Consider the following 24,403-nt stretch of genomic DNA (forward strand, 5'->3'; position numbering starts at 1 on the left):
AATATCAGCCCAAACGGCAGGAAGCTCAGATCGGGATGTGTAATAATTGTTAGGGTCTACCATTCTGTTCGGGGCAGGAACTATTACGTTGAACCTTCCCTCCGCTAACGTCGTGACCATCGTGTACACAAACTGAAGGAGTTCTGGCAATGCCGCGTACCCTGGTGACAACACAAAGACCACTTTCACTACATTTTGGGTGAACCGTTGTTTTGCTGCTGTTTCTACCTCAACCATCGCCGAGAGCAATGTCATTATCGCCTCTCCTATGACCTCATTGCTCGGGATCGACCCATCCGTAAGACGGGACAACAAACCCCTGCTTTGCAGATGATCATTCGAGCCTGCAACCACTATCACCTGCGGCTCCATGCTGACCACCCTTCGCACACTTATCATCATGCCTATTGACTGTCCCCAGTCCAATTTAGGCGCCGTCGAGAAAATCACGTCGGGCCAAAACAGAGAACGGGGCGTGTAGAGATAGTCCAAACTCGCCACTATCAAGTACTTGGCAGCTTCCATATCCAAGGGATCATAAGCGGCAAACAGGCCATCAACGACTGGGGCCTTCAGTTCCCCGTATCTCCTGTCATCTCCACCGACCGTGGTCGCTCGGGGGTATTCTCTTGAATATTCGCCAGGCGTCTGACCGGGTGGCTTAGCAAACTGCCTGTACATCTTGTGATGCTTGTTATTAGGCTTGCTATCTGTCTGAAACTTGCCCTTACGAGCTGGTGGCGTCAGTTCCCTGGCTCTCTGGCGGACGTCCGTAAGAGACCGGGTATTCAAAGGTCCAAAGGTATTGTCCTGAGGCAATCCATTCAGGTCTGCGTGCCGGAGCGTAGTCGTGGAGCTGAACTGCTCCTGTTCTGCTAGCAGCCAATCCACGCCCGGTATCCGATATAGTCGTGACACTGTGGGACTTTCTCCGCCGATCGTTCTCATTGCGTCCTCCCGACACGTCAAGGTATTCATGTTCAACTTCGTTGACATGTCCGTCTTGTACTGTCCCCAATGACTAGGGTCCGGACGATTCCAAAGCAGCACGCTGCTTGGTTCAACTCCTTCCACCGGCACGGCGCTTGTCGATGGTCCTGCTGCTGAAGCAGGGTTTGCCATAGCGGGCGGGTCGTTCCTCACAGACACGGTCTGGGAGTTATTCCTGTTCTGGTCAACTGATATCCCGAGTCGGCTTTCAAGCGGTTGTGTCCTGGGAGGAGGAGCAGTCCCTAGCCTCTCTCTCACGTTTGAGCTCGGAGCGATGGGTGCAGCTGTAGCCGTCTCCGTTGCCAAAGGCGCTACGCGGTTGACGAGGGATTCGGGTACGCTTGCCCTCATTCTATTTCCTCCGGTCGAACTGGTCCAAGCCAGAGAACTGGTCGCCCTCGACTCCTGCTCCACTTCCCTCAACTGCTTCTGAAATACGTCATTGATCCAGTGTCTTCCTTGTTGGGTGTTGAAATGTATCCCATCTCTGGTGAGCGCGACGTGATCAATCATGCGTAACATGTTCTCGAGATCCAGAAGTCGCAGCTCGCCAGGGTTGTTTCTCACCAGACTGCGGATCATTTCGTTCCACCGTGTCACGTTGCCATTCATAAAATCTGCCACTACGGTGCCCACCATCGGGTTCTGTGGTATCGTGCACAGCACCACAAGCCTGGGCCTATACTTCTCCTTTAGTTTGTTCAGGAGGCAGACCAATAGAGGCTCCTACTTGCTCTCCGGAGTCACTGGGGCTCTCGAGACGTCATTGGTTCCCAGCATTATTACCAGCGTATCCAGGTAATCTTCGCTCTGGAACTCCATCATCTTGATGACTTGAGCCACTGAGGCTCCTCCAAAGGACAGAGCGGTAGTCTGACCATAGACGAAGATCTCATTCAGATCCCTCACCAAACTGTCTCCTATGATCAAGTGGCGATTTCCTGCGGGAATCACCTGGTCGGTCGTAGCGGGGTTTCAGCACATGTCATTCAGGCAGGCTCGAGGATGCTCCGCGGCCACTTGCGTGAACTGGTGACGTGCCATCAGATTCTTCCTAATGTCCGCCACGCGATACTTCTGAAAGGTTCCGCCATGCGAAGTCCCCGAGGACGCTATCGTGCGGGGTGCTCGCTCCGAACTATTGGATGATTGATCACGACGTTGGGAAGGAACGATCCTACCCAATGTCCGCCCAGAGGTTCTGTTGATCTCATCCATTGTTGCTCTGGCCACTCGATTGAATGATTCTTGGAACTGGGGAGCGAAATAGGTGTCAGAAGGGTCTGGTATCGTGTTCCTTTGACTGGGAGCAGACTGTTGTGTCTGCTGAGGAGCCTCGGGCCATCTCGATGTACACAGCTCCTGTACTCTTGTCTTGGGGCGTGTGTCCCTGGATCCCTCCTAGGATTCATCGTCGCCAGAACCTCCTGTGACACTTGGCTCACCTTTGCCATTTACAGCTCCTTCAGGTGCTTTATTTCATCCTCTTTGTAGGCAACCTGCAGATCCTCGTACTTCTTTTTCCATTCGTCTCTTTCTCGAGCTATCGCCCTATACTCCTGGAGTTTGGCACACAGCTCGCTCTGATCTCTCTCTTTCTTCTCCAACGTCTCAATCGTCTCCGACGTCTGTATCTCTATTTCGCTCACCCTCACTCTCTTCGGAGGAGGAGCAGCTGTTGGAGAGTCGACTGAATGTGACGGGCCTGGCCCATCACGTTGTCTTTTCGCTCCGATGAGCGGCTGCGCAGGTTGGATCGGCAAGGGCATCTCACCTAGCCGATGGTCCCTCTGTTCAACCAGGTCTGGCTCACGAGCCAGGTCGTGGCCAGACATTTCTCCACGCCGACACCTCATCAGTCGGTTTTGACCTCTCTCGGCGGTCCCGGACTCACCGATGGCCAACATCAACACCACTTCTGTAGAGCGATTCCCTCGACCCTCTCGTCCTAACGCATTGAGGAGCGCGACCACAAACATCGCCAGCCCCGGGTATTCTCGTGTAAAGTCACAATTGATCAGCCGCTGATAGATCTCGTCTAGAGTCGCTCCTAGACTCGCTGAGAGGAATTCCATTAGTTCGTTCGTATCACCCATTTCCTATCGTGTTGATTCTTGTTATCGTGTAGTTTCTTCCGGGTCGTTTGATTCAATGAACTCAATAAACAATTTCTGATCAATCAAGATCTAAAAAACAAGTCGCGACTTAAAACCATCATTTTTGGATAAAACATCATCCAAATCTTTAAAACTCTTCATTGAAATTCTCTTCTCAATTCTGACTTAAAAATTTAGCACCAAGGTGGATCGTCCACCTTTATCTTTGTCAAGGTAGCACAAATGAGCGCTGTCACCTTGACTACCTGGAGTATTCTAGGTCTTTTATGACACAAAACATAAAACATATATTAACAATAACATAACACATAAACATCACACATCTACACTATCACATACAAACATAATCCCTAATAGCTAACCTAAACTTAATCCTAATCTAAAACTTGTCCCTAATTCCTGTCAAGTGAACTTAATAAAAACCACTTATCGCCGAATGCAGTTCCTAGCATATGCTCAGATAGTATATTTTATGTAAGTAAACTTCTATGTCAGTTTCTGAAAATATCACATGTACAAGGGCGTACAACTCTCTCGGATGTAGCTTTCCCCTATTAGGATCATATACTGGTAACGAGAGAGAGGTCACTCCTCTCTCAACCAGAAAATCCCTAAGTCGAGTCAAGGCCAATACCAAGCTCTCTGGATCTACGTGTTGCCTATCAGTGGCCTTGGTAACCAGGAAACACAAATATTTCCCTGGTATCTGTCATGCAACAGGGGGCAGCGCTATCATCCCTCCCACACCAGGCCTCTGTTTCCATAAAAATTCGATGTTCTAATACTCTCTTTTGAAATCAGCCGCTAGTGCTGTTTTGAAGCTTACGTCCGCGGTTATCGCTATAGCACATGTGCGTTCCGTGAGTATGAAATCGCTGTCCGTTATGACGATATTGTTTGAATAAGGGTTCGGTAGGTCAAAATACGATTCAAAAATTTGTCCAAAAGGTGATTTTCTAGCATTCTCGCCCTCTGTCTCTAGTTCTCCGGTTTCTCTTGCCGATTTCTATTTTTTTTGTTATCAGATTTTCGGTGTGGGTGAGTCCCACCCCCACTCCCCAGACAAAAATATCCATCGAAAGTCTAGGAGATCGAGGTTGGATTGTGGAACACGTAGAGAACCATCTGGGGCGACCCAGTTGGACTCGGTGTTGTCATGACTGACGTGTTTGATGCCGTCTTTATCGACGTCCTGAATCGTCAGGATCGTCTCTTTTGGATCTGTTGGCAGATCATGGAGCCATTCGAGCACCCGCAAGTTCGTTAGTTCTTGCTCATGAGTCTGTTCCGCTTCTGGTTTGAACTCCACTTCCGGTTCTGATCGATCATCGATCCAATCCTGATCCATGTCTTTCACCAAGTCGACATCTTTTTGCACCGCCATTTCGTCCAGTCCTACCGGCGAATCCATCATATCACTTACAACTATCCTGTCCACGACGAAATCCTCGCCGTACGGATTGTATTTCTTCTTGTTTTTTCCTCTCTTGCTCTGGCGTGTTTCCATGGTGAGAGGAAAGTCAGGCTGTATTTCTTTGTCAATTTCAATTTGTTCCGGGCAGTCCCAGTCTTCCTCGGCATAAGGTAGAGTTTCATCGTCCACCTCTACTCGCTCGGTCAACTCCAGGTCCAGTGGTAGGTCGCAATCGTCCACCACCTCATTCCCGTCGTTTTTGTCGCGAGTACCCCTTTCATTCACCTCACAAGCAGGATCCACTATCAAATAGTCTCCCTCTTGCATGTCCGCTGGGATACACCAGTCCTCTGACGAGGCATTGTGTGGTTTGATGTTTTCGTAGTGAGCTGCTCTTCCAGTGCTTAATCGATAAAAACGACCTCCTTGGTGCACCTCTGTTATCTGAAATGGACCACGCCATTTCTTTAATAATTTCTTGGTTCCTTTTGGTGGAACCACTTCCTGGAACACCCAGACGTAGTCGCCATCTGAGTAGGCTTTTGCATTGGCTGTCCTTCTATCAAACCTCCTTTTTTGTCTAATTTGCGTCTGTTGCGTGTTCCTCCTGCATAAGTCATTGAGGTCCTGCTGTCTTCTAATAACATCCCGCACGTACGTTTGCGGTGTTGTTCTCTTCCCCTCATATTCAGGGTAGAAAAATGTCAACGGAAGCGCTTTTTTGTGACCCGTTAGCGTCATATGCGGACTTATTCCCGTGGTGGAATGCTCTGTGCTGTTGTAAGCACCCATCACTTGCGGTAAGTGTCTATCCCGGTCATCCATGTAGCGTGAGCAATAAACTCTCAACATGGATACCAGCGTGCGATTCTGCCTCTCGAGTAGGCCATTCATTTGCGGTTGATAAGTGGTCGAGTGGGCCTGTGCTACATGCGACCTTTTCATTAACTCCTTCGTAAGATCACCCACAAATGCTTTGCCATTGTCCGATTGGAACGTGATGGGGCAGCCGTGCCTCGCTATCCACACATTTATCAAATGATCGCACGTTTCTTCCGCTGATGCTGTCATGCAGGGTGCTGCCTCTGCATATTTCGTAAAATGATCAATCATTACCAGCACCTGATTGTAGCCCGTGGCTGTCATGCATATCTTCTGGTGATCAATCTGCACCACTTCATTGAATCCTGATGATTCTATTGATTGCAGAGGGAATCTCAGTTTCCTGGGGTCCTTCGCCTGTTGGCATGACAAGCACGCAGAGATCCACTTCTCACATGCCTTCTTCAAGGCAGGCCAATCGAATCGTTTCTGTATCCTGTTATACACTTTGTCCACTCCCTGGTGACCTATTTTGTCATGTGAACGAAAGAGCAATTCGGTCTGGTATAACTGTGGTAACACTATCGAGTTGTACTTGTAAATGACCTTGTCCTCCTCTCTACGTTTACAGGCTACGATTCCGTCTTTGTTCAGGTACAACAAATCTTTTCTTTTCAGGTAGAACTGCTTCAAGATCTTGTAGCTGTCTTCTTCCAAATCCCCTTTGTCAGGTGCTCCATTCTCGATCCATCTCTTCAGACTGCTCGTCATTCTATCATTTCGTTGAGCCCTTAGGAGATCCGACAGCCTGTACCTGGCTTTCAAATACGTCTTTACCACGCTCATTTGCCCGCTCATTATCTCATGGGCATGGGCATTGTCCAACAACTTAACGCACCATATCTTCTTCAAAGGCGTTGCTTCCTGCACAGATGGCTCCAGATTGGTACGGACGATCGTACCATGTGGCAGTAATCTGGTTGGGCGTTTCGAAACTGCTATCAGCTCGAGCTCATCGGCGGCATTATCCACCACGGTGCCCTCTTCATCGGATGTGTACCTGTCTCTGTCCGGATCCTGATGCATTTCCCTGTCCAGCCCGCGTTGTTTCCAGTCCACCAACAAGGAATGAATCGCAATCTCCGATACATCAGAATTAGAAGTAGTCTCGGATGTGTTGTCCCAGGACTGCGGCCTCGAGTCATCACTTGAATCGAGTGACTCCACACCATCACGTTCCACTCTGTCTGTGATGTTTCTCGACTCCCCAGTCAAAACTCTGTCCATTGTTCGCTTTGAATCCGACTCCCCGGACAAAATTCTGTCCCTAGGTGGTCTCATCAACCTCTCCCCGGACAAATCGTCCTGTACGGGCCTGAAGATGTCCGACTCCCCGGACATTGTTTCGTCCCCGGAAGAACAATCTGAGCCCGGCTCGTATTCTGCTTTTGCATCTGTGAAATGTACTTTTCTCGTGAAGCTGGATTTCGACTTCACCTTGACTTCCTCAGTGATTTGGACCAGGATCGGTTTCCCACGTTCTGGGAACGAAGTCCTCAACAAGACTTTCTTTGGCATTGAGGTCACCAGTTGGTTCACTATCGACCGGCAATCCCGTTCCACATCGCGACCGCGAATGATCACCGGCCTCTTCTCCGTCTTCTCAGTTACGGTCAATCGCTGCATGGTCTCCATCCACTCACGATCATGTCTGTCGACTTCTCTATCCAGCAAGTCACGAAGTTTCCCCATGACGTCCGGCGCCACATTTACTGTCCTCTTTAGCAGAGCTATGCTGTTTATACCCAGCCTGGTAAGCACCTGCTGCACCAGATTGGACCGGACTAGCAGATCCAGCGGAACGGGTTCACCCCTGGCTAAAACCTTTATCTCAGCGGCCGTTTCCACTGGAAGTTCAAGGTGTCCTGGTATAGGGTGCCCTGACTTATCCAGCCACTTAGTGAGTGGTAGTTTGTCGTAGGTTTCCTTGTCTAGGAATAAAAACCCGTCTTTGATCTCCGCTTGGTTAGCCTGCTTCGCTTCGAGGCGCTCATAGAATTCTGTCTTCTTACTGAGGCTATCAGCATGATGCTTGTAACGGGTACGATGCTCTATGATCATGTGGTATCCGTCCAGGCGCACGATCCACCGACCAATATAACTTTGGTCCATCGAATTGGTTTTCAGCCAGGCAAGGGCACGATTATCCACACGCAACTTGAAAGGAGCAGTCCCCAAGTAAGCCCTGTACTTTTCCACAAAAGTGATCACCGCGAACATTTCCGCTTTTGGTGCGCCATACTTCATCTCGGTATCGCTCAAGACCTTACTTCCGTAGGCTATTGGACGGAGAACCGTTCTCCCGTTCCACTCTTGCTCTTGGTGAAGTATGCCTGATATTGCAACCACCGATGCATCCGTGTCCAGCACGAACATCCCCTTCTCTGTTGGCATGCCGAGGACCGGTGCCTCGCAAAGCTCACGTTTGATGTTCTCAAATGAATTTTGTGCCTCATCAGTCCAAGTGAACTTTTTGCCATTGTTTCTCATCAAGCGCTGCATGGGGTAGATTTTGTCAACATACCCCTTGATGAATTCTCGATAATAATTAGCAAATCCCAAAAAACTCATTAGTTGTGTATCTGTTTTAGGTGCCTTCCAGGTCAACACCGCTTCGACTGCTTCAGGATCTGGTCTCACTCCATGCTTAACCACCAGGCGGCCCAGATACTTTATGGAGTCTCTGAGGATTTCACACTTAGAGGGTTTACATTTCAGGCCCGCCTGCTTCATGCAAGTAAACACCTCATCCAACCTCTCTATGTGGTCCTCTAAGGTTGGTGTTGCAATCACAACATCATCGACATAACACATGGTGAGATTCCCGTATTTGTAAGTCACGCTCGTGAGTGCCTGGGCCATCAGTTGCTGGAATGTGGCCGTAGCGTTGCACAACCCGAACGCCATCCTCTTCCACTGGAACAATCCCAGCTCGCACGCGAAGCCTGTTTTTTCACGATCTTGCTTTCGGAGTGGCACTTGCCAGAACGCAGAGCCCAAATCCAACGTCGTGAAGAACTTCGCATCTCCCAGCTTGGATAGGCTCTCATCAATGCGGGGAATCGGGTATGCGTCCTTTATAGTCACTGCGTTCAGATAACGGAAATCACAACAAAACCTAAGTTGCCCCCCTTTCTTTTTCGCCATGACTACGCCACAAGCCCACGGGGACTTCGACGGCTCGATCATGTCATACTCCATTAACATCTCGATTTCCTTCCTGCACGCTTCTGACTTGTGAGGGGTCATTCTTCTCGCCCCTTCCCTATGAGGTACTGAGCCCTCTTCTATCTCAATCTCGTGTTCTACAAAGTTACAGCAACCTATGTCGGCCTTATGTTTCGAAAAAACGTCTGCGTTCCGACTTAGCACCGCCCTGAGCGAATCTAGTTCCTTGTCTGATATTTTACCCTTCAAATGTTCTATCTCAGGTAGGACCCGTTTATTCGCTGCTAACTCTGTTTCTGTCGGCCTCTCGGGAAAGTTGGAACAACTAGACAACCCGTCATCTGTTTTCGACTTCATTGAAAACAATTTCCTAGAAGATTTCAATTCATTTATTCTCTTCAATATACATTCTTGGTTCGCATGCAAGGGACATTTAGTTACATCAAACTTCTTCAAGTTCTCCACACTCTGAAAGTCTGTGTTCAGAGGCAAAGCATAGCCAAGTTTCTTTCCCCTCTGTTTTGTCACTGTTGTTGCTTCTGTGTTCAACAACACACTCACACACAGTCCGCTCTGAGTGAGTGAGAAGCTTCTTCCTAAAATAGCCGAGCTTTTACTGTTTGTCATTGCTGAGTTCATTCAAGTTCCTCATCCTAAACGTCGCTATTACGGCTTGGTTTGGTTTCAATCTAACCTTTCGATCCAGAAAAATCGGCACCTTGGCCTGGTTAATTAAGATCTTATTATGGGGTTTCTTTTCATACTTTCTCTCAGGATCCTTGATCCTAATCAACCCGTCATTGAGATCGATCGTGACATCAAAATTGCGTACGAAGTCCCTCCCTAAGATGAATTGATCAGATTCGTCCAAATTCTCCACTACTAGGAAGCTCATCCAAAGATGTCTTCCTCCAAGTTGCAGTGAAATGATCGGGGTTCGTCCAGTCACATAGATCCCTCCCTGATTGGCAGCTGCCAGTCTTATGTTTGTCGGTATCAGATCCGACCTGTCAAAGCCCATGTCAGTCCAGGTTTTGACTGGCATGACACTTACCACTGCACCCGTGTCTAACAGTCCTTTCACTGAAAGTTGTCTGCCCTGCACATCTAGCACATGTGCTGCCAGATCGGCTTCGCAACCTATGTGCACCGCATCTTGTTCGAGCATGGCGTAGTGTCCGATTCGTCTAACCTTCAGCTCCTCTTGACCAATGTATATTCGGCCAATCTGATCGTTCGCATCAATTACGTGAGCTTTTGTGTAGATATTGATGCCATCCACATTCATTAGGATCGGGTATGGGCCATGGACTTCGATGTATTGTCCATCCACTTTCATCAGCCTCGGACCTCCTGTCGTGAGCAGCGCTCGCACTGCCCTGGAGTCCAGTTTGGGATCTTTCTCCCTCACGTAGTCTGCATAAATGTCCAGGTGGACTAGTGTAATCTCGGATGGTTCACTCAAGTTCTTGACCACCTGGTGCCCTGCGACTGAGATAATGGACATTATCTTCGTCCCTTCCTTCGTCATGCCGAAAGTTCTACCAGATATAACGTTCAGTTTTAGTCCCTGCTTCCTGGGTTCCTCTTTGTTTTCTTTTTCCGTCATCTTACCCAGAATATTAAAATTTTCCCGAAGATCTGTGGTCTCCAGTTCCGACCTTACCCATTGCTCCACTTCTTTGGTGGCTAGCTCCTGTTTGACATTTTGCAACGCTGTCCTTGCCGCCAGACCGTAATCCACCTTGAGTGGGCTAGCCGACTCTGCCTACAGGTTCGAGACTACCACCTCGTCAGGCAGTGTCTTTACCTTCTTAGTCGTAAAGGTGCTCGGTGTCGTCTCCTTTCTCTGAGACTCGGCTTCGTTCATCAGACGTGCTCGACTGGCCTTGACACCCGAAAGTGCCTCTTTGTGGCGGGGATGCTTCGCGTCCGCCACTGCATCCCAAAACTGAGTGCAATCCGACTTGAAGTGTCCTTCCAAATTACAGAAGAAGCACCTAGGACCATATTTTATGATGAGCCCTCTGACGTACTCTTCGTGATCCTCGTCGATCGCGTCGACGTCGTCGAGAAAGTAGCTTATCGCCTTCATGTTCTGTTTGTATGCAGAACACGCGGAAACGTGATGGTCCATCGAACCACAATTCGCGCACGACCTCCTCTTATCCATGTCATCGCGAGGTTTGTACCAACTGGAGTTCGCACCAGTGTTTGTCCCGCTGTAGTTACCATAATTACTGTAACGGTTTTGCTCCCTCGGTTTTATGAGTAAATACTCGCGTGACTTCATAGGTAAATCATCGGGCGTGGGTACCTGGTCAAGTGACAGGGTGAAGTGTGTGGCCAACATCGTTTTCAACTCTTCACTCTTTACTCCGTCCATGAACTTTAAAGCAATCGCCAAATTTCGCTCGGATATTTTCTCATCGGGGTTGCTTCTCCTCCTAAGCAATTCAAGGTCGTCCAAAAACTTGTCTATGGATTCGTCATCTCTTTGACGCCTCTTTTCGAACTTCACCATAGCCTGGTGCCCTTATACTCCAGAGCCGAAACGATTCAGCAGGATGTCGAATACCTTGCGAGCGCTATCTCTCTCATGGGTTCTTTTCGCCATTACACAACTTAGTGCAGTACCCTCCAGGTTGCTCGTTAGCTTGCTGCACTCTTGTTTCTTGGAGAGACTCTCTTCCTCAAAGTGCAACTTCATCACTTCTATCCAAGTGTCAATGCAGCCGTCTGACTCGTCTTTGTACGACTTCGGCATTTTCAGTGTCCTTCTTGACCTCTCTCCTCTCTCGGTTGACTTCGAGAGCTTAGTGATGAATGTCTCGAGAGATCTATTCAGAGGCTCAAACATCGAGGCATACATCGTCGTGTCCTGTGAGACTGTAGTCAGATCTGGCACTGAACTGACTCTGTGGCACAGTTGGCAACCTTGTCTCCGGAGTAGCATCTGCCTCCGGCGGGACCGGATTCGTCCAGCCAGGCCTCGACGGGGCTGCCCTTGGCCGCTCCCTATTCCTAGGTTCGTAGTTCGTTCTCGAACTTTGCTGGGCCCTGGCATAGCTGTCCGTACCATCTCCATCATTCGCATGGCGTGAGTGCTCTCTTGGGTTGGAACGCTCCTCCCAATTGCTCCCATTCAAGATCGCGTCAAGCTTCCGCATCATTAAGTCAGATTTTGCATCTAACCTTTTTCCCAGGCTAGTCATCGTATGGGCGTAGGTATTATCATGATCGTTCAACAATCGCTCGATCTCTCTTGTCATCCTACCCTCTCTTTCCTCTGACTCCTTGTTTGCCTGTGCCAGGCTCTCCGCCAGGCATTGATCGGTGTTGCGAATCAATTGAGCCTGATCAACCCTCGCCTGCGACTTCACATGCGTTAGTTCGTCTCTCAAATTCTCTCGACTCTGGTGAGCTCTCTCGTCAACTTGATCTATTCTCTTGGTCATGTCCCGTCTCAGTTCATCCAGACCATTCATTACGCCAGCGAACATGTCACTTATATCGCCAGTTGCCCCCAATGGCGGGGTTAGCCCCAGAGAAGACGAGGTCAACTGCGGCTGCAGCCTGTTACTTGATGACTCACCGCCTTTTTGCTTGCTCATCGACGTCATCAGTCTGTCGAACGTTGATGACGCTCCCATCGTTATCCCATCTGACATGGGCCTGGTCGGCGAGGCGGACGACGCCTTCCTGCTCATGTCGTTCCTTGGGCACGGTGTGAAGTTCACATCCGGATGGGTTATCCCCGGGTGGTCATAACTGGAAGATAAACCTTCAGTTCTTAGTGACGCCATGCGCTCATCGTACAAAGACTTCCAGCTCTTCTTGGCCTTCGAACCCGGTTGTTCTTCACTCGGGCTTATACTCGACATCATCGCGTTGTTGCTCTGCTTGGCCAGAGATGAGTGGGTATTAGCTGGATGTGAAAATTCTCTCCTCCACCTATGACTCTTGGTCTCCGATTTGGACATTCCCCTGAATAACACTTCCTCTCGCGGCTCAACCTTGGAACGCTCCGAGGTCTCCTCCGTCCTCTCAACTTCCTCCCGCCTCGAGGTCCTCGCTCGGCTCAAAGTCGGGTCGAATAAGCGTCCGTTCCCCTTCGTCAAAGGGGTCCACAAGCGTTTCGCTCGCGGGCCCGATCTCGGCGCTCCGCCCTTGATCGCCATCGAGGTTTTTCTCGCTCCTTAGTTTCATTTCGCTCACTGAAAGATCAGATTGACCTTTAGTCGATTCTATTTCAGCAAACACGTCGGAAGCGCTGCTTAACGAGGATCGGCTACGCCTAGTTTTAAGTTTTCGCGTGCTTCCCTTGCTCAGCCTGGGAATCTTAGTGGTCGATCCTAACGATTCCCTGCGCTGCATACTTTGTAACAAATAATAATATTCGTATAATTTAATGGCGATGCACACGTACCGCAAACAGGATCAAGTTAAATTACCTAACGCTGCCTACTCATATCCGTTAGTATCAAGATGTCTCTTAGATTTCTTAATGACAATACTAGTGACGCAGCTGAAGTTACACACAGGGTTCACTCGGTATTGCTACAGTGCTAACTCAACCCCGTTGTATAGTATAACAGTATCACAAAATTTTCACAAGATATAATCAATACACAAAACACGATTGATAATCAGATAAGAATATCCTACAGGTGACAGCGACCTTTCTTCAGTATCAATTTACCGCCACACTCTTATCAAGTCACTGTTTTATTAAAATAAAACAATCTGGTAAAAAGCAGTGATGATTCAGAAGCAGATCAATAAAACTTAGTCTTAAAGAAGAAGACTTCCCTCAATCGGAACGATCCGAAAGAACGAAGCCCAGGACACAGTCTTCTCAAGTGAGTGTGTATTTACCTAATACACCCACCGAGGTCTTCTTTTAGGTGCCCTGCGATTGCCCGAGCTGTCCTACTAAGTAGCTCAAGGCAACCTCTAATCGAAAATTTCTAAAGTCTATGAAAAAGCTCCCCCACACCCGGAACGCTCCAAGTGCACGAGAGCAGGGACCAACTTTTCTTCTCAAGTGAGTGTGTATCTGCCTAATACACTCACCGAGGTCTTCTTCTATGTGTTCCCGGATTGCCCGAGCTTTCCAATTAAGTAGCTCAAGGCAACCACACAACCAAAATCACAATCAAAAAAAAATTTTGGTTCGGGTACTTCTGATACACCCGATCTAAAATCCAAAGTTGATCACGAATTTCCGGGTCAAAATGGGCTCCTATGATCCTAATAAGCACGCCTGATATCCTAATATGATCTTAATTAAATGGATATTTTCCGTTTCCCAAATTGCCACAGAAGGTTTCCTCAAGTTTCAGAAGGTTTAAGTCTCTCCGGAGGGTTACTTCGGAGGGTCGTTAAGACACTTAGTCTACCTCGGAGGGTTACTTCGGAGGGTACCCTAATCACCCAAGTTACTTCGGAGGGTCCCCCTAAATTTACTAAGGAGGGTCAATAAGAGGCTTAATATGCTCCGGAGGGTTACTTCGGAGGGTTCTTCCAATTTTTTTCAAATTTTTGAACCTCACTTAGAAAGGTCTTCCACCAGCTTCAAAAAGCGTCAAAACAAGCTAAAAGCTCTATGGGTGTTTGTTTTAACTTCTTCGGGGGATCCCGTGGAAAATTTCCACTAAGGAGGGTTGCTAAAGGGCTCACATCACTCCGGAGGGTTACTCCGGAGGGTTCCGCAAAAATCAGGAAAAAGGGTTAACTTACCGCAATAAAGCCTCCGAATGCGGTGTAACTCACTTAAAACCAGGTTGGCTGACATGGTCAACCTTCCCAGCAGGATAAAAAGGTGTTCTGATAAAATTTTCTGCCGCTCGGAGTGTTACCTCTAATTTGGACCCTCCGAACCAACAAATTCTAAAAAAAAAATTATTTTCCGAGATTATCAACCCAAAAACGGTTGCGGTCCGGAAAAATGGTCCAAAACGTCGACTTATGGTACCAAAATTATCCTTTGCTAGTCTTTGAGAAATCTTTGAGCTAGTCTTTGAGAAATCGCCGAAAACGTGTTTGTCCAAACGGCCTTTTTTCACCATCTATATAGGTTCTGAGAAACTTTTTCCGCAATTCCTATTGAAAGTGCCTGAGAATAATTGAAACGAGCGTAGTAGCCCTGCACAGCACTGGAATAATGCAAAAAACCGGACCAAAATCGGTTTGGACACAAAACTTTGGCCAATAACTATCAAATTTGGACCCTCCGATTCCTTCCTTTTCCAATCCTTAAGTCGTTAGCTCTATCCACGGAGCTAGTCGGAGGGTTACTCAAAAATTTCTCTAGTAACCGAGCACGTTACGCTAGGACGCTCCTAACACAAAAAAGTTTATTGCTCTAACTCTAAAAACTCAAAAACTCGATCCCCGAAACAGATTGACAAAATTCAGAAAATTATCAAAATATTGATCGAAAATTTTTTGTTTTCGCCTACTTCTACTAAGTCTTTTTCCGTGGGGTTTCTTTAGTTAGAGCGATCGAACTACATAGTAACTCCCTGTACAAAAGCTTTTTGCTGTTCGGAAAAGCTCGGATATCCAAAATTTTGGGGGTCTATAGTTTGGTCGAAAATCAGTAATTCTCGACAAAATTTGGGTGTTTCTCGGGTCTAAATAGGAGATAAGTAATATATAGTAAGGACAATAATCTATTAGCAGTCGTTAATGAATATTACTATACCCTCCTTTGCACCAAAATACCCGAATTAAGACCCTTAACTCGGAAATTTGTGATCGACGGAGGGTACAATCGGACCGCGCCAATCGTGCCCCCCACCACTTAAGTTTTAATGAAGTAGTACCCGAACGATACTAAAATTGTTTCAACGATACCCAACAGTCGTTTTGGATGTTGTCCCTATGTCCCTGTTGAGTGTGGAACACGTCGGTCAACTTGCCACTCTACCCTCCGGTCACCGGCAAAATCACCATTAACGTGCTTAAATACTCAAATTACACTCAAGGGAGGGTATCCAACCCTTCACCAAAACACACATTCTTTCTATCAGAAATGATATAAATCAATCTGAAACAACAACAAATAGGAAGGTCAGATCACATCTCGTCCGGAAATAACATATAAACTGTCACTTTATGTTTTTTTATTGTTTTTGGTCTTTTTTTGATTTTTTACAGTTTTTTGTACTTTTTTGTTTTCAAATTAATTTGTTTTTGGCTCGGATATCCAAAATTTTGGGGGTCTATAGTTTGGTCGAAAATCAGTAATTCTCGAAAAAATTTGGGTGTTTCTCGGGTCTAAATAGGAGATAAGTAATATATAGTAAGGACAATAATCTATTAGCAGTCGTTAATGAATATTACTATACCCTCCTTTGCACCAAAATACCCGAAATAAGACCCTTAACTCGGAAATTTGTGATCGACGGAGGGTACAATCGGACCGCGCCAATCGTGCCCCCCACCACTTAAGTTTTAATGAAGTAGTACCCGAACGATACTAAAATTGTTTCAACGATACCCAACAGTCGTTTTGGATGTTGTCCCTATGTCCCTGTTGAGTGTGGAACACGTCGGTCAACTTGCCACTCTACCCTCCGGTCACCGGCAAAATCACCATTAACGTGCTTAAATACTCAAATTACACTCAAGGGAGGGTATCCAACCCTTCACCAAAACACACAATCTTTCTATCAGAAATGATATAAATCAATCTGAAACAACAACAAATAGGAAGGTCAGATCACATCTCGTCCGGAAATAACATATAAACTGTCACTTTATGTTTTTTATTGTTTTTGGTCTTTTTTTGATTTTTTACAGTTTTTTGTACTTTTTTGTTTTCAAATGAATTTGTTTTTGGCTTTTTCTTGGTTATACACTATTTTTGTTTGGTTTTACGCTTTCTCATTAATTGTTTTTGGTCCCAGAACCTTGGGATACGCGGGCTCATGACTTCCCACCTAACCCTCCCGCCCCCCGGAATTTTCGGTGTTAACTAAGTTAAAAAGCTAAATAGTACTAGGCGGAGGGTACGCACCTTCCCCCTAATACAATAAAGGTCATTAAGGCCTCTAACTCGGGCATACGCCCGGAGCGGAGGGTTCGTCGCTGAAACGCTTGCTGATCATGATGGTCTTATGCCTTTGACAGGCCCACCCAGGAGCGCCATAAAAACGTCTATGTAACATTCGCCCAAATACTACACAGCGACGGAGCGTAGAAAAAGTACCTATTAACGACTAGCAGGCGTCAGTTACCTTAATCTTACTCGTTTTTCACCGTCTCGACCTTGCCAGTTGATTTTCTGGTCTGTCTTAGGGCTAAGAAAAAAGTTACTATTTTTAGGCCATCAGTCAAACGACTTTTGATCAGCTTTCGTTTACATGCGAACACAAACACATAGCTGAGTCTTGGATCCTCAGACTACGTAAATGCTATTAAAAACACGGCTCGAATACCCTATTTTAATATGTTTTTGTTTGACAGTTCTATATTAAATCCATTGGAGATGGATTGACCCTTTCCTCTTTCTAGCTACTCATTTTCTAAAATATCAAATAATACCGGTGTTAATTCAAAGTTCTATGGCATCAGAGTAGCTAAAAAGTTAGTTTTATGCAGTCCTTCAACATACAACAGTCTCTGGGGGACCAAGCCTCCGCTCCCGTAATCTTCTCTCGATAACGTTCTTATCTTTCCCAATTTGTGGCACGGGAGGGTTCCGCGAAATACTCCTTCCCCACTGAAGCTTCCTTTTCCACTAATTTCCACTGCTAAGGATCTTATCGTGTGTTATTGCCACGATAAGAGGCTCCGTTTTTTTCGTGTTCCCGTACGATCGTTCTTCACTATATTTGTCGTTGTTCTGTTTTTTCGTTCCTTTTCGTCAAAATGGCCGTCTTTTTGTATTTCTCAGAAATATTCACTCTTCGATCGAAATTTTAAAAATAAAAATTCTAGAATATTCCTACCCTCCCTCGCAGCACTTTTTTTTTTACTAAGGCCTTTAGTCGTCTTTTTCTGTCCCGCCGAAAGGTTGCGCTGTGCCAGTCTGGCAGAATGGCACATAGGCCTCCTTGACAATTTTATTTTCGCGACAACTGAAGAGCGCGAAAATCAGAACGACAATTTTGGCTAGCACAACAAGACGTGTGATATACATAGGGAACGACAGAAAACATATTCATCAGTATACGAAGAAGAGCGCTCCGAATTGTACAATTGTACAGCTCAATCGTTACTGAGCGACTCCCGAGATTCAGGCGGGCTATCGGGATGATTTAGCTACCCTTCCTTGTCGTCATGAAGACAGCTCTTTGACCGAATCCAAGAATCCCGAATGGTTTCGGAGAAGAACTATAAATATTGCTTTTAACCATTTTCAGCTTCCCGGAATGTCCTGAAATGAATTAAAATTAACATCAAGTTATTTTCAGATATTGAGAAGTTAGGATTTGAGGGCAATGGTTGATCCATCTCCGATTGATTTGATGATTTTTATCTACTGAAGAAAAACAATTGTAAAGCAAGTAATAAGTAATAGCTGTTTTCAGGAGTGACCTGGGGATACTGAGGCCCAGCGATGATCTCTCTGCTTCTGCCTGTAACTAAGTTATTTTGCGCGGTTTGGCCGACTGCTTTTAATTTTTAACGGCTTTGTCGACCCGCTGTTAGTGAACCACAAATTAAATTGGCTTGATAGAGACGGTTTAAAGCATGTGAAGTGGTCTTTAGAATGTTACATATAAGTTTTTTTGGCGCTCCTGGGTGTTCTTCTTAAACATCATTAAGGGTGCAATTGTAACAGTGTAACATTCGCCCGGAAGTACATATCGACGGAAAATAGAGCTAAGCTATAAAACGACTGGCCAGCGTTTAAACTAAGCTCTACATGCTTTTCACCGTCTCTACCAAAGCCAGTTCTTTTGGTGGTCTTTTCAACATCGGGTCGACAAAAACGTTACTGTTCTCCGGCTTCGACCAGAACGCTCAAATTAACTTACTTTCATACAAAATAGTGAGCTCATCGCTGGGTCTCAGTATCCCCAGACCACGAGGTCACTCCTAAAAACAGGGCTACTACTACTGTTGTTTTTGTTCAGTAGATAAAAGCCATCATCTCCATCGAAGGTGGATCATCCTTTTCTCTTAACTCCTAGCTTTTTATAGTCAAAAAATGAATCCAGATGTCAATTAAATTCAATTCAAGGCATAACTAGGAAGCTAAAATTTCTTATAAAAACAGTTTGAGTTCAAGTCCCAAGACCCCTCCGGATTCCGGAATCCGGGGAAATAACACTCTTATTTCCTCTCCGGAAGGCTTGTTTCCAACCTACACCGTTAGCGTGAATGGCCTTGCAACGATTGTAGCGACACAATCGTTGCAATTCAGAGCGGTCTCTGCTTATACTCTGTCGTATTTCTCTAATTCGCGTAATTTTTCTAACAACTATCGTCGTTGTTGTTTTCGCAACTTTTAATGTTGTTCTGTATTTATTTTGGATTTCTTCCAAAATGGCCGTTTTTGACGTTTCTCAGAAGTGTGAAGTCACAATTCGAATTTTTAAAATTTAAGAATTTCCGAATCCTTCAGCCTTCACGATTTGTCCAATCGTCTGAATAACACTGTTAATCATCTAAGACTGCTAATTCGGAAGGTTAGCTGCTAGCCCTTCGTAACTTTCTTTTTGTCAATTCTGGTCGAATGTCACACAGTCACCTACTTAAGTCACATATGAGGTTAAGAAAAAAGGCCCTATAACCATTGGCTCAATGTGACATTCGACCAGAATGTACGAAAATGCAGTTTCGCATTCGAATTTTTATCGACCAGAAAAAAAACATCTGACCTGGAAGATGGATGGTTTTAACGGATTAGCGACGTTATTGGAACAATTAGACGAATCGGGAAGGGTTAGTTTTAACTGACATGCTAATTTTTAAAATTTCGATTGGGACGTGAATGACACGTAACTTTTTTATATTTGGCGCACACTGAAACGGCGAAATAGAACAACAAGAGTTGCAGTGAAAACAACTACGAGAAACTAACGACAGATTGAGGTTATAACTGGAATTTGTCAGGAACCATTCCGAGTTATAACGATTGTGCCGCTAAAATCGTTACAACGCGAATCCCGAGAACAAGGAAGGGTGTTGGGACGGCGTGTCCAGCCTTCCTAAAAGAAATAAGGACGCTATTTCCCCGGATTCCAGAATCCGGAGGGGTCTTGGGCCCAAGACTCAAACTGAAATTAAATAACTTTTAGCTTCCTGGTCATGTCCTGAATTGAACTTAATTAACGTCCCGATTCATTTTCAGAGAATGAGAAGCTAGTAGTGAGGGATAGGGTTGATCCATCTTTGATGGAGATGATGATTTTTATTTACTGAACAAAAACAATAGTAATATAATAAATAGTAGTATCCCTGTTTTATGGAGTGACCTCGTGGTCTGGGGATGCTGGGACTCAGCCATGAGGTCACTATTCTTGCATATAATTAAGTTAAATTGAGTGTTTTGACCGAAGCCGGAAACAGTAACGTTTTTGTCGACCCGATGTTAGGAAAACCACCAAAAGAACTGGCTTTGGCAGAGACAGTGAAAATCATGTAGAGCTGTGTTTAGACGCTAGCCCATCATTTTAGAACCTATCTTTTTTTTCCGTCGATATGTACTTCCGGGCGAATGTTACATATATGTTTTTATGGCGCTCCTGGGTGTTATTTATTTTTAACATCATGACCGGCAGAACCGTTAAAGAGCATTCCGCGCCGCGCCGATGCTCACGATAACGCCCTGAAAAAGGCCCTAACCGCCGGGGCCGAAGGGTAGTTCGGAATGCGGAAGCCTTCCGGATTCCCGTGAATTGTTTTTTAACCTAGTTACGACCAAAAATTCACGAACCAGGAAGGGTGGGGTGATTCGAGGTCCCGTCATTTCCTGAGTGGTACGTGACCAAAATTACTTGAAGATATACAAGGAACCAAACAAAAAGTAGTATAGTATCTCAGAAAAACAAAGGCATAAAAAATAACCAAAAAATCAAAAAAGTAAAAAGTATAAAATCAGTAGAAGTCATCCCCCCCAGACGAGATGTGATCCGACCCTCCCGTTTGTTGTTGTTAGATATATTGTTGTTACAGGCATTTATATCAGTCAGGATTGTTACGATCAATTTTGTGGCCCGTTTGTGGTGCTTGTACTGTAGGGTTGTTCGAGTGCTAATTCGCGCTCAATCCGGAAGGGTCTCGGGATTAGTGAAGAAGACTGATCCGGCAAGCAGTTCAAGGAGCGACAAGAAGGGGCTTAAGGACAACAACAATTGACTGTTGGGTATCGTTAAAAGTTTTGTATCCCTTTTGGTACAAAAAGTAAGATATTACTCTGTGCGTGGCTCGACAGTGACTGCACTGTAGTGACCCTTCACCGAACTGCGAAATTCCGAGTTAAGCACCTTAATTCGGAGATTGAACAAACCCGGAGGGGTATAGTATTACTATTAGTATTATTTATACAGCCTATATTAACACTCCTATATCGTTTTTCAGTGAAAAACACAGTAAGCGGACCGGTTTTTAGGGTCAAAATAGCGATATTTTGATCCCCCCACAAATCGCGATTTTTTGCGATATCGATCTTTTTTGAAACGGATTACAGTGAAATCGAACTTAACGTGTTTGATTTAGTGGATTCATCAATCCGGAGGAGTACTAATAGCATTGTTTCTGGCAATTTTTTTCAGCTGGAACGTTTTATATTGGGTTTTTGCCTTGAAATAGAAAAGTTTAGGGTTTTTGAGCTCGGATCTGTAATTTTTATATCGGAAAAACAGAATTGCGAAAAAAGTTAGGCGGAACCTATAAGAGAGAAAATTTTAGAAAAAAGACATTTTAATTATTAACTTTAGAACTACTGGACAGATCCAGTTGATCTTGGTACCATTAGATCAAAAATTAGGTGAGCTGACTCATAGATTTATCAATTATTCAAGAAAAAAGTGTGAAAATTTTTTAAGATTGTTTTTAGCAAACTCACTAATTCCGGAAGGTAGACCTCTCACGTTTTATAAAAAAAAATTTTGGAAAGCACTTACACCCCTACCAAATGGTAGCAACGGTTGAATAAGGCAATTTTTTTCGCTGTTCTAGACGAAAGGGGTGGGCTAAGGGCATCAGAAAACCTTAGTCAAGTCGAAACTAGACTAGCGATAAGACCCTTCACCGTCAGGGTGAATTGTCAAATATGAGGCTTAACTTCAATCCGGAATGGTCTTGGGAAAGACGAAACACCCTTCTTAGTTAAGTCAAACAGCATAAAAGCATCGGAGAACGTATCCGGAAGGGTATCGGGCTAAATTTAGAAAATTTAGCTTGCAGGTCTTTAGAAAGTAAGCTATTTTTACAAACCCGGAAGGGTCCCAATCCGGAGGGTCTTATTTTTCCCAATACGGAGGGCTATTATTTTTGCCAATCCGGAGGGGTCCCAATTTTGCCAATCCGGCATGGTCCCAATTTTGCCAATCCGAAAGGGTCCCAATTTTGCCAATAAGGAGGGTTCCCAATTTTGCCAATCCGGAAGGGTCCCAATTTTGCCAATCCGGAGGGGTCTTGTTTTTGCCAATCAGGAGGGGTCCTGTTTTTGCCAATCCGAATGGGTACTATTTTGTTAAGACTTAAGTAGTTAGAAGAAAAGAAATTAATGAAAGGTTTTTATGTAATTAGGAGACAGGCTAGGAACCAGTGACTGCACTGGTAACTTGCCTTTAATAAAAGACCAGACCAAAACAAAACAGGTCTAAACTCGGATAGTCGCGACACTAATTCTAAATTGAAAAAGAGTTTGTGTCTGATTTGTGTGGATTGAAATTCAAATCGTTTTTTGGAAGGTGATTGCCCTGAGGATTTTAGTAGGTCTAGCTCGGGCAATCCGAAGGCAGATAGGTAACACAGGACTCGGTGGGTGCAATAGACTCCCACTTGAGAAAATTACTGCCTTCAAATTTTGTCTGTTTGGTGCAGCACCGAACAGGGAAAGCTCTTTTTTAGAAACAAGTTCGACTATCATATTGCGACTGACTAAAGTACAAAAAATATACGTTTTTCATTGAAAATATTCTTATTTCTTTTCATTTTTGGTTTTAAGTCAAAAATATTTGTGCTTGATTGGGTAGTGAGAACACTATCTTTTAAACATATTGTTATGATCAGACTGTCCTAGCTTCATATCTTACAACTAAAAATCGATTATTGTGAATAAATTGTATACACGCTGTGCTGTGATAGCTTACAAGGATTCGTGGTCACTATTCATGTGAAACTTTTGGAATTGTTTGTGTTGTGTTATTATTATCAGTAGTCAAACAATAAGGACACTAGAGAACGGACAAACACTTGGCAAAAAACTTATCGCGAATGACGAGAGAAGCTGAGCAAAGAAAGTTACGATTGAGAGACGACATGGAGAAGTTGGGAATTCAACAAGAGCAGACTCTTGGGACTCTTGATACGAAGATAGATGCGATGATTTAGAGGCGAACTCAGGCCGGGGTATGGGGATAGGGTATGGGGATAGGTTGGACGGGCTACTAGGCAGCAGGAGTGGATCAAAAAATGGGGATTCGAACTCGGGAGAACCCAACAGGGAGCCGAGGGTGAACTTCAATGAACAGCAGACTAGGAGAAGGACATATCGATCCACTAGAGGAAGGGGCAGTTCATGAGGCTATTCAGGCTATGCCACAGGGGACAATAGAACACGGGGCCCAGACATCAGAGGAAGTTCAGGGGGCAATGATACCCAGGCGGCGCATTCAAGAGACGCTACATCAATGGCCACAGCCTTTGAACCACTGAACAGGTCTTTGGAAACATTTCTTACGAAATTATCTAGAACCAATGAACGTAGTGAAAAGTCAAGAATAAATTTTAAGAAACCAAGATGCTATAAAAACGAATCTGATGGCTGTATTGATACCTGGATAGAGATGATGAAACTGCATTTTGAAGAAGAGGACTTGTCAGAAAGGCAAAAATGCAGTGCTCTTACCAGCAACTTGTAAGAGACAACCCTAAGCTGCGTAATGGCCAAAAAACAATATCAGCGGGACACTGCTGAGAAAGTCTCTGAAATCTTGTTAAATCGTTTTGGCTCAGGGGTGCAAGGACACCAGGCAATGATGCGCTTCGAGAAACGGAGGCAATGTGAAGATGACTCGATAGATAAATTTCTAGACAATTCGGAGATGCTGAAAAGGCGTAGCCAACCAGATGAGTCGAACAGAAGAATGAACCTGGCAGTAGCCTCAAAATTCATCGATGGTGCGAAGAATGATGAGCTATGAACAGTGTTAGAGACACATTACACACCACTCTCAACCAATGCGCCAACACCAGAGGAGTTGTGACTCAAGTCAAAAGAATAGTTTTTGCTGAAGCCTTCAACGAGATCTGGATATTACAAAAACAATTATGGTAATTTTAACAATGGTCCAGCAAACCAAGGAAACAAATGGTACAAACCAAGGGACAACTGGTACATGGACAAGAGACGCTCTTGTGCAAATTGCAGTTCGACGGACCATCATGTGTCAGCATTCCCGACTTACAAACAAGGCATGAAAGCCATGGCCTTAGTCTCGAGGATGATGATGCGTCAGAGGTCGATCATGAAGATTTCATGAAAGGAGTAATTGCGAAATTCGGCCCAAGGTGTTTCTTTTGTAACTTGGAAGGTCATTTTAAATCGGATTGTCCACAATTCTGGGATGCTGTGGCAGACATCAAGCATCCAAGGCATGAGGAAGCTTTATCGGGTGTGAAAGCCAGCAAGGCTCGCCTGTTG

At 45.3% G+C, this 24,403-nt stretch overlaps 1 protein-coding gene across 1 annotated transcript in view; it reads right to left on the reverse strand.

Moving 5' to 3' along the window:
* LOC134845307 (uncharacterized) overlaps nt 1–24,403 on the reverse strand; it is a 354,200-nt gene that overhangs the window by 96,764 nt on the left and 233,033 nt on the right. The window lies entirely within an intron of this gene.

Source organism: Symsagittifera roscoffensis, chromosome 4 (assembly GCF_963678635.1).
Source record: "Symsagittifera roscoffensis chromosome 4, txSymRosc1.1, whole genome shotgun sequence".
Lineage (NCBI taxonomy): Eukaryota > Metazoa > Xenacoelomorpha > Acoela > Convolutidae > Symsagittifera > Symsagittifera roscoffensis.